The following is an 11,440-nucleotide window of genomic DNA, read 5'->3' as shown; positions in this document are numbered from 1 at the left end:
CCCATCTATTGGTGGACTGGGGGAAGCAGAGCTACAGAAAGAACTTTATTTGCATAAGCACTATATCCAGAATTCCTTCAGTGACACTTCAGGGATCACCATAACTGAAAACAACTCAGAAATTGTTGGGTAGTAGAACAGAATGTGTTTAATGGCCCTGTTTGTGTTTGTATTATTACTTACTGCAGTGGGGTCTTGTTTCATGACTACAGTGGCAATGCTAATAGTTATTATATACCACTAATTCTGCTCTCTTGAAGAATCTGTGCTTTTGAGAGGACTTCATGGTGAGAGACAACATACATCAAAGTTCAGCCTGGGAGCTTGCTGCAGATGATTTCACAACAACAGCAGATGATGAGACAGCCCTTTGTTGGGGTGTAACAGAGCTCCTCACTGAATCCACAGCAGCAGAGCTGAGTGAACTCTGGTAAGTTCTTTCCTTCCCATTAAATAATGAAGTTGAAATCACTTGTGACCTGAATGCACCCCATAGTCATACCCTACACACTACTGTATGAATCTTTGCACAAAATATGTTTTGTAATCTATCATTTGAAAACTAATAACTTGCTAGCCAATAGCATGGTGAAACGTATGTACAAAACACATAGTAAGAGTTATGAACACAAGCTGAAATGCATTTACCAGACAAGTCTGGGAGAGGGTGTGGTAGGGTCTTCCATGGCCAGACAACTTAAGGGTTAGCTCACTGGTCTTTCAGTCTGCAAGGCAAGATGTGGTGGTAAGGGAACCCTGACCCTCCCTCTCCAACCTCCACCCCCAGCTCAGGGGCCTGTGTAGATCAATCCCTAAACAAGCAATCCCAAGCAGGGAGTCAAGACCCACTTCCCTGGGTTACTTCCTACAAGTCTCTTCAGTTTGGGTCATGGTCCCACTAGTCCAGTTGCCCCAAGTGCTGGGGCTTAGATTCAGCCTCCCCTTAGCAGGGGAGCCCTTACTTACCTCAAGTGCCTGTACTAGCTGGTGGGTCACTGATCCATCCCTTCAAGCAGACAGAGAGCACATGCCCCCTTACCAGTTAGCACTCAGCTGAGCCAGGCTCCCTTCTTTTCTACCCCCTCCAGGCCTGCCACTGGCTACAAGTATAGCAGGGTGGAGCGTGCTGAGCCCAAAGGTTTTCTTTAACCCCCGGTGTGCTGGATGGCAGTTTCTCTACTCCCTCACAGGATGCAAAACAAAATATCAAAAATAAAGAACAAACTGATCCCTTTAGCCAGGTGTCACCAAAGGTAATTGGTAGGGCCCTACCAAATTTACAGCCATAAAAACATGTCACGGACCATGAAATCTGGCTATTGTAGGAGAGGGGCCGGGCTGGGGGCGCCCCACCTGAGGAGTCCTACCATGGGATGGGCTCCAACTGTTAGACCCAGCCCGGGCTGGGGAGGGATGGGACTTCCTCTTTCCCTGCATGGGACACTCCTGGAGCCAGGTCAGATCTACTGGCAGAAACCTCCCTGGGTTGCAGGAAGCTCTGCAGCTGCTGGCTGGGATCCCAGTTCTGAAGGCAGCACAAAAGCAAAGGTGGCTGTCTGCACCCAACTAGGGTGGAAGGCTGCGGCCACAGCTGTCACCCCCTCCCCCCATGCAGAGAGGCTGTGGCCTCATCTGTCACCTCTTCCCCCCATGCAGAGAGGGTGCGGCCCTAGCTGTCAGCCTCCTGACCCAGGCAGGGAAGTTGCAGCCCCAGCTGTGAGCCCTACAGCCCAGTCGGAAGGCTGCTGGGAAAACACAGACATATGGTAACCCATCTCTGATTCCCTGCCACTCTTACTTCTGTGCTGGTGGTGGTGGTGGCACTGGCTTTAAAGTTGGGCTTCCGGCCAGCAGCTGCTGCTCTCTTGCTGCCCAGCTCTGAAGGCAGCACCGCTGCCAGCAGCAGCGCAGAAGTAAGAGTGGCAATCGCATGACTCCCCTGCCTTGTGACCATCCCACCCCACCCATGCCGCACCAACCATCTTTTGGGTAGGAACCCCACAGTTACACCACCATGAAATTCCAGATGTAAACATCTGAAACCGTGAAATTGACTATTTTAAAAATCCGATGACCATTAAATGAGCCAAAATGGATCATGAATTCGGTAGGGCCCTGGTAATTGGCAATCTCAGCCCTCCAGATCTGCCAAGGTTCCTGTCTCAAGGGGGCTTGTTTGTTTCAGAGAAACCAGAGTCCCCTCTTCTCCATGGTACTGAGAGAAGTTCTCCTCAGGTCCCGCTATATCCAGTGTGCACCACCTCTCAGCACTTTGCAGCAGGCTTTAGTGTCCCAGTATTTCCCCAACTACCAGCTCAGATATCAACTTGCTCTCCAGCACCAATGCCCAGAGCTCCTCCTTATAGGGATGATACTCTTACTTCAAAATCCTGGTATGGTGTTCTTCAGTCTATTATCCAACACTTCACACTTCAGAAGCTACCCTGGACTTTCTGCTCATGTAAATCCCTGGAGTCCCCAACTTCCCCACTTCTTCAATGGGCCTATTAGAATCCCTGTAACCCTTATGTGGACCAGTTCTATTGGGTACCTACCCACAAGAAAATATGGCTGAATGTTCTCTAGGCTCCACAACAGCCACTGGTATCTTAAATGCAATCACTGGTGTTAGGGGGCTTATTCCTTCACCCTCTCACTTCCCTGGTCCTTCTCACATGAACAGAGAGAAATAATACCTGAAGTCCAAAGGCGCGAACAATTCTATGTTTATTGGGGTGAACTTCCAGCAAGCATGATTCCAGTTTCCTTCCTTAGTGTCCCCCTTCCCAGCTCTGACACCACAGAGCCTTGTCTGTGTCCCTGTTTCTGTTCCCATTCGCTGTTCCCATTTCCCCCTTTAGCAAAACATGATTCCAATTCCCCCATCCCCAGTTCCTGTTCTCACTTGCCCCCCCCCCTTTACTTCCTGATTGACTGCAGACTATATAGTAAAACCTGAGTTTTGCTTAACTATACCTTAACCAGTCATTTTACTGAAATTCAACTAATCAATCCTAACATATTGTAACCTGGTTATTTAACCAATTATATTCCATCACCTTCATTGGTTTACACCCAACAACATTAATTATACAGCAGACAGAAGCAATCACAGAACCAGACAGAGACCATGCAAATAAACATACAAAACAATACAGAAGTGAGGATTTCACAACTACATCTATACAGACATAAAGGTTTTCCCAGCTGTGTCTATTGATAAGTGAGTTCTTGCCAGACAGGAAGCTATTAAACTAAGTTTCCTTTTACATCTTCTAGGTTCTTCCCCTTCTCTGGAGGTGATAGGAATATCAGGACAGGATTGTATTCCTAACAGCCCAATAGCACCTTATTTCAATGTGACTAGTTTGGAATGTGAGGATGTGACCATACACTTCCCAGCTTATGGCTGCCTCTGCTGCTTAGCCGAAGAACCAGGCCTCAGACTGTCACAGTAAGAGAAGGCCATTACACAGACAGTGATTTTGATTCTTTTATACCTGTATAACTAGCTAAGTGATAAGAATACACTTAAATTCGTAAAGCATGGGCCTTTGCAGACAGGCCTGAATATCTATATCCTAACAACTGGTACCACATGCCTCTCCAGTACTGGACGGAGAGCAGAAGGAACTACAACAACTTCCAGAGAAAGATACACCATCCTCTCATAAGTCCTTTTCCTTCACACTCCCACTAATAATGCCAACTCCACCATCCTACATGGATGATTTAGGTCATTCAGGACCTAATGAAGAGACTTTCAAACTCTCTTGAAATATCTACAGAAAAGGTACAAGAGTACCAGCACTCTTTTATGGATATTCTTCATACCACCCCCCAAAGCAAAATAGCTTTGCCCATTAAAGATGCACTTTTTTATCTCCAACCCAGACTTTGTGGCAAACTCACATCACCCTACAACCTACCTGTAAATTGGCAGACAAAAAAAATCTATACTGGCCAAGGGGATGGAATATTTCTTCTTCCACTAACAATTCCTTGGTGGTGGATGCAGTTAATGAGAGAAACTGCCAGACTAGATCCAGATCCACACCTCCAGACAGGGAGATGGCAGAAAGAGTTATTCCTCTTTAGCAGGAAGATATTCCTCAGCTGCCCTTCAACTTTGAGTAACAAATTACCAAAACCTGATGGCTAAATAAAATTCTGATAACTATACAAAGTTTACTCATTTTATTAATGAATTGCCACAGGACAAGAGGGATCAGTTCCAAGCTGTCATTTCTGAGGGCTAGCTCATAGCAAAGACTTCTTTACAGGTTGCCCTTGACACAGAGACAGCTTCACGTTCTTTAGCTACTGCTGTTATGAGGTACAAAACATGGTGGAAGATCTCCCAGTCTAAGGATAAAAGCTGTTCAGCCGTGATACTGACACCTCACTTCACTCCCTCCAGGATCCCAGCTCTACCCTGAGGTTGCTTGGAATCTATGTGCCTGGAAAAAAGACGTTTCAGTAAATCCCAGAAAGCACAATTCCAGTCATTCCAACATCAACAATACCAGGCCTATTCCAGACCTAAGGAGTCTCCTAGGATATCCTGGCCTCATAGGAAAGGGACAATCCCAATAACAACTTCCTTACCCATACCTCCCTCCAAACAACCATTTTGATGGCCTGGTTGAGAGCCTCAAATAATCCTCTTTTCTGAATAAGCTGAGCAAACCCAACCTCCACCCTCCCTTTGGAAACCACCTTATGCATTTTTCCTACTTGTTTGGGAATTTATCACATGCACAGGTGGATTTCAGAGGTTGTGGCTACAGGTTACTTTATCACTTCCGCTCTATTCCCCACCCCTTCCCCGTTCAGGGACCCCAGTCAGGATGGTCTCTTGAAACAGGAATTTCAGTCCCTCTTCGGTCAGGGAGCGATAGAGCCAGTTCCCCTAGAATTTGTGGGAAGAAGCTTTTTACTCCAAATATTTCCTCATTCCCTAAAGAAACGGTGATAAGACTGATTCTAGACCTCAGTAACCTGAACACCTATATCCTTTCACAGCATTTCAGGATGCAGACTCTTGCTACCATAACCCCATCCTTGAATCAAGGGGATTGGTTTACTGTTCTCCAACTTCAACACGTATTCTCACGTGACTATGCACCCCTCCCAAAGATATTTTGTGTGCTTGGTCATTGGCTCAGAGCATTATCAATACCATGTCCTCCCCTTTGCATTTTTCATGACTCCATGGGCTTTCACAAAGGTCCTCTCTTTAGCTGCAGGTACACTGAGATGGCATTGCAGTCTTTCCCTATCTAGATCAGTGGTTCTCAAACTTTTTTTTTTTGTGGACCACTTGAAAATTGCTGAGGGTCTCGGTGGACCACTTAATGATCTTTTCAAATATTGTTTGTACCATTAGCTAACTATTGTAAAGCGCTTTGTATAAAAGCGCTATATATATAAAAAAACCTTAATAATAATTAACCTTTTTTTGTTCTACAAATAAAGGTACACAACTCATTGTAATATCAGTAGTCTTACCTTTCTAATGTGATGGACGTTCCCTCTCTCCCCTCTGGGGCAGGGGTCTCTCCCAGTCTCCCCCACCGTGGCAGTCCCCGAGCTGGGGCTGGGAAGGAGGGCCGTCTCTCCCTGGCAGCCACAGCCCTGAAGCAGGGGAAAAGTTGCCTCTTTCTCTGGCCACCACAGCTCTGCGCTGTGGTGGCCAGAGAAATTCTGGCCACCACATTCCCAAATTCTCCCCACCCCCCTTTCTCACCCCACTGCCCCCTCCCACCTAGCCCCTATTCCCCCTAAGGCCACCACCTCACCTGACATGTGTGTCTTTTCTAGGATCCAGGCACCTAATTAGTGGAGCCACACCCAGATTCCTTAAAGATTTATCTAATTTGTTTCCCCTCATATCCCCTCATCTCCATGGGGACCTTAATTTGGTCCTCGGTGTCCTAATGAACCCCACATTTTAACCAATGGCCAGCTGTTTGTTCCTCCACAATTTCAAAACATCATTCCTTGCCAACATCTCTGCTAGAAAGGTGGGAGAATGCAGAGCTCCTGACCCACTTTACAATGGCTTCTACTGTGAAAAGATAACACTACACCCCTATCCTTGATTCCTCCCAGAGGTCTTGTTGGACTATCAAATCATTCAAGTATCCATCCTCCAATTTTCTTTCCCAGACCTAGCTCCTCAAGAGAAGAGGCTATTCTTCACACTTTAGATGTTTGGTTGGCACTTGCTGTCCATCTGGATAGGACTAGAATCTTTAGGATTTCTCCAAGATTACTCATTTCCTTTTCTGGAAGCTATAAACAACAATCAATCTCTTGTCTGAGGTTCTGTTAGTGGGATTCAGGTTGCATCATAACCTGCTACAATGTCACTGGGAGACAGTCCCCACCCCCAGGTGACAGCACCTCCCACCAGTGCTCAATACACTTCTGGTGCTCTCCTCAAGGATGTTCCTATCATCCAAATTTGCAAACTCAGTCCTCCATTCACACATTCTCCAGACATCACAATCCCCTATCTGCATCTGAGATCGAGACGACCCTTGGTGATTCCGTCCTCCCCACTGTCTTGGACCCACCTTCTCAGCACCCAGCTCTGCATTGAGTTACTGCCTGGGAGTCTCCTAGAGTGAAGCACTCCTAGGGACATATACTTGAAGAAGAAGGAGAGGTTACTTACCTTTCAGTAGACCTCTTCGAGACGTTTTGTTCCTATGAGTGCTCCACTTCCCACCCTCCCTTCCCTCTGCTATGGAGTCTGTGGCTCTGGAGTGACAGCGGGTTCTGCTCCTCTGTCCGTGGCCTCACTTTCAGGCATGAGGCTGCATGGTACACAGGTGCAGAGCTGCAGTCACTGCTAATTAAAGTCTCTAATCAAGAGTGTTCAGGCATGTGCATGTCCCATGGTGCAGCACACAGGGACAAAACATCCTGAAGAACTGAAGTTTCTGAAAGGTAAATACCCTCTCCTTGGGCACCTTAGTTAGTAAGCTTACTTTGAAGTGCCTGAGCACCAGCAGCTTCTGTTGACTTCAATGGGATTATTAGTGAAATCAGGGTATCACCAATTGGCCCTACCCTAGTTACTCTGCGCATAGTCTCCCTCTTAGCAAACTTCAGTATTATGGAAAGTTACAACCAGCTCTGAATGGCAGCTTATTTCATAACCTTGCTGCCCTCTTTTTATGTCTATGTTCTAAAACAGACGGCTACCCTGCTATCATGCTGCTTGGGCTATGGAACTTGTGTGCTGGTAGGAGAATCCCATTCAGGATCACAAATCTCCTTTGACCCTGTGCTGCTGTTCACTGGGTGTCAATGGAAGGTGAGTTTGATTGGAGTTATGGAGTTAAGCAGAAGTGCAGTCCTAGTGCTTTGATGTACTTGTGAAATTCAGAGTCTGAATATTCAGTCTCTTGATCTTGATTTCATGGTTAGGCAAGGATAAGGTCCTGCTGCAGGAGAACAGCCAGAGATGGAAATGCAACCTTCACAGAGGAGATGGAAGCTACAAGTTGCATAAACATTGCATAGTATGGAACTGGGTGGATAAAAATTGATGATTTTTAAAAAAATAAAAAATACCAGGTTTTTTATTTAAATTGGATTTTATTATTTAAATTAAATATATTTTTCTTTTAAAAATCTATTTAAAATGACATTTGAAATTATGACAATATATGTAAAATAATTACACTAAATAAAAAAATATGAAGCAGTACATGTTTGCTGCTGAAGTTTTAAAGGATGCCAAACCACTGAATTAGTAGAGGTCACTGGCTAAGCACCTAGAACCAGAGTGTGTTGAACTGCTAACCCAGCTTTTGACAGCAGTAATCTCTTCTGCAAGTGCAACGATGATACATATTCCATATCCCTTTATGCAACTAATTCAGTTCAATGACTAGTTCATTCGAAATTAAGAAATCAATTGGGAATTGAAAAAGCAGAAAAGCTTGCTTTCCTCTTCCTATCAGTGACTAAAAAACTAGGTGTGAGAAGATGAAACTCACGGAAACTAGAAAGAATCACTTCAATTCACTAACTACAGTTTAATAAATCAGTTAGTTTTAAAAGCAAAATGATTTTTGGAAAAAAACATTTCTCATGCACCCAGCACATTTAAGTAATTTTAAAAATGGCATCTTTGCACATTTCTATTTGAATTTCAGTTTCCATCCAAATAGAGCTTAACACTTATCACAAGTGAAATGTTGATCATCATCTAGTAAATAAGAAATACATTGTTCATCATCTTTAACATAAAACTTTAAAAATTAAGAATCAAAATAAATATATGTCAAGTTAAATAAATGGGTATAGCTGTAGTGTATTCTCCTGTTTAGCAAAAGAAGTACCAGATTTAGTGTAAAGGCTATATTTAGTTGTAAAACAACATGTTTTCATGTCTACCAGCCACTGAGTATCAACTTTTGGGTTTTTTTTAGAAAATCATAAAAAAATACAAATGAAAACAATATTAAAATTCAGTATTTAAATTAGGGTTTCCTGCTTGCTGATTTAAATCATGATTATAATCAATGATTTAAATGGTTTTGATTTAAATCAATCCATCCTGATATGGAAGCACTGGTGCTATTCATCTCATTAGCAAGAATTCTGGAAACAAAACACAAAGAGTCAAACTATGTCCTCACAATCACAGTCTGGTGACCTCATTACAGCTTTAAGGTGTTGTGGTGCTGATTTGAGCCCTGAATCCCAGTGTAGCCTTGTGAAGCAGAATTAATTGTTACTGTAAAGGGACCTAGGGATTATAGTGGACCACAAGCTAAATATGAGTCAACAGTGTGATGCTGTGGCAAAAAAAGCAAACATGATTCTGAGATGCATTAACAGGTGTGTTGTGAGCAAGACATGAGAAGGCATTCTTCAGCTCTACTCTGCTCTGGTTAGGCCTCAACTGGAGTATTGTGTCCAGTTCTGGGCACTGCATTTCAAGAAAGATGTGGAGAAATTGGAGAGGGTCCAGAGAAGAGCAACAAGAATGATTAAAGGTCTTGAGAACATGACCTATGAAGGAAGGCTGAAAGAATTGGGTTTGTTTAGCTTGGAAAAGAGAAGACTGAGAGGGGACATGATAGCAGTTTTCAGGTATCTAAAAGAGTGTCATCAGGAGGAGGGAGAAAACTTGTTCATCTTAGCCTCTAAGGACAGAACAAGAAGAAATGGGCTTAAACTGCAGCAAGGGAAGTTTAGGTTGGACATTAGGAAACAATTCCTAACTGTCAGGGTAGTTAAACACTGGAATAAATTGACTAGGGAGGTTGTGGAATCTCCATCTCTGGAGATATTTAAGAGTAGGTTAGATAAATGTCTATCAGGGATGGTCTAGACAGTATTTGGTCCTGCCCTGAGGGCAGGGACTGGACCTGATGACCTCTTGAGATCTCTTCCAGCCCTACAATCTATGAATCTGCAGCTAAAGCCATCTTCACCTTATGAACATGATTTTTCTTCCCTTTCTACCTTCTTGAATGGGCATTATGCATGCCATATTCTTCTGATAGGCTGCTTCTATTGTGTGTGTTTGTTTGTTTTTGTTTTTTTAAGGGTGGAAGTTGAAGGACACTCTCCCTAAACAGGTGTCTGATTACATGAACAAGCAGTGTAACCCAGCTGCATTAATAACCCACACTTTGCCGCAGTGAAGGATTCGAACTGCTGTGAGCAGGGAAAAGGTGAGATATTTTATTTATTTGTCTAAATGACACTTTTGTGACTCAGTCTGATGTAGGAATTTCCAGAGAGAGATTCTGCCACTACGTGACCAGTTTTAGGTCCCTTCCAGTTCTGTGAGATAGTATAAGAGATGGATTCAAAATGGAAACTGATCCATACCCCTTTTTTTCACAAACTTTCAGAATGTTTGAATCTGTAGCTTGTGCGTATCTGTATAAGGATTTTAAACAACAATCCTGAGTCCAATCATTCCTAAGACTTGAAGAAACCTGAGATCAAAATCTGAATCTTATGACTCAGGTCTATCTGTCATTTAAAAGGTGTAAATAGAAAGACAGTGGCCTGTCACTCTGAGAATTCTAAGTGCTTGGAAACTGAAAATGAGGACACTTATTTAAGAGCCTAAAACTTAATTTAGGTGCCTAAGTTTAGGCAGTTAAGTCTGAAAAACTGGCAATACAGTACACATGAAGATATAGGAGAAATTATCCTTATTCTCTGGACAAGAGTTACTTCTCTGTCTCTGTGGTCAGTTTACGTGTTCCATAGCCAACAGAATGGAATTGTGAAAATAACTGAAGGAGGACAATGGGTTTATTGTAATAGATATCCAATGTCAGTGTATGGATGAATGTTCTCTCTGGAAATATATGGCATGATTTATGTGTGCGAAGTCCATCTTGATGTGCGTGGAGCATTTTTTGGCAAATGTGTTAATTCTTCCATTTTCTGTTTCAGTATTCGCAGCATCTTGTTGTTTTATGAAGAGTAGAGTGTGGGGCAGCACATCGCTTCTCCTCCAGAATCATCTGTCTGACTCCTTCCCCTTAGTCAAAACTTTTGTTAGTGTGTTGATTTTACAATCTTTGCTTCTGGAGCTCTGTAAATAGGGTTTATCTGAACCTGGAAACATCTGAATAGATTGAGGAATCATTTTTGTTTTGGATTAAGAATTCAAACCTCCATCCATAGCTTCAAGGTATGTGAAAGAGAGCAGGGCATGTAGGAAAATGGTTATTCTGGAGATGAGTCCACTTCCAAGTTATTCGGAATTAAACTAAATTAACCATTCCATCAAGTAATTACTATAGCTCTCATGGAACCTCTCCCAGTATGCTCCTCAGGTCCATTGTCTGCCTTCTTGTAGTTGCTTTTTAATCAAGGCTCCTCTGCCTCTTTCTGGAATCCACAATTTGGTCAAGAGGAAGTACCAACCAAGCTGCAAACAACAGCACATAACTTGAGTGCGATACACAGAGAGCTTCTACTGAAACAAAGATGTAATCCGAGAAGACATTTATCAAGTGGACAGAGGAACACTTTTGCTAGCATGGATTTCCCATTCAAACTGAATAATGACCTTCTGTTACTGTAACATTTCATTAAATGTATGAAACTAGTTTTTTAATTGCTTCTTCCTTTTCATGTTCTCTTGTGATCTTTACTGCAAAGTTTGTGTAAATGTATCAGGGTCAAAAGTAAAGTTAACTAATTTAAACTTTGTGTTTTTTCCCTCCTAAACAGGTGGAGAGATCGTAAATATTGATCTCTACTTGCTTAAGTCAGAGTATACTGACACTACTGTAAACTGACCATCTACTCAGAGGGAGCACAGCCACCTCCTTTTGCCTGTTGACATAATTACTATTCACTCTCAGAATATGGAGTCCTCCATCTAATCTCTAGTTTCAGGTGCAGACCCCCCCCCCCCATGTGACCTAATCTGTTCTTCCTG

At 43.2% G+C, this 11,440-nt stretch overlaps 1 long non-coding RNA gene across 1 annotated transcript; it reads left to right on the top strand.

Moving 5' to 3' along the window:
- The first annotated feature begins 271 nt into the window (after positions 1-271).
- LOC115652156 lies at positions 272-11,040 on the top strand. The gene is made up of 4 exons (XR_004000565.1): positions 272-430; positions 7,208-7,327; positions 9,577-9,704; positions 10,444-11,040. It is a non-coding gene; the product is annotated as an uncharacterized LOC115652156 (long non-coding RNA).
- The last annotated feature ends 400 nt before the right edge of the window (positions 11,041-11,440 follow it).

Source organism: Gopherus evgoodei, chromosome 5 (genome assembly GCF_007399415.2).
Source record: "Gopherus evgoodei ecotype Sinaloan lineage chromosome 5, rGopEvg1_v1.p, whole genome shotgun sequence".
Classification (NCBI taxonomy): Eukaryota; Metazoa; Chordata; order Testudines; family Testudinidae; genus Gopherus; species Gopherus evgoodei.
The sequence above is the reverse complement of the archived record's forward strand: the minus strand, read 5'-3'. Positions and strand labels throughout refer to the sequence as shown.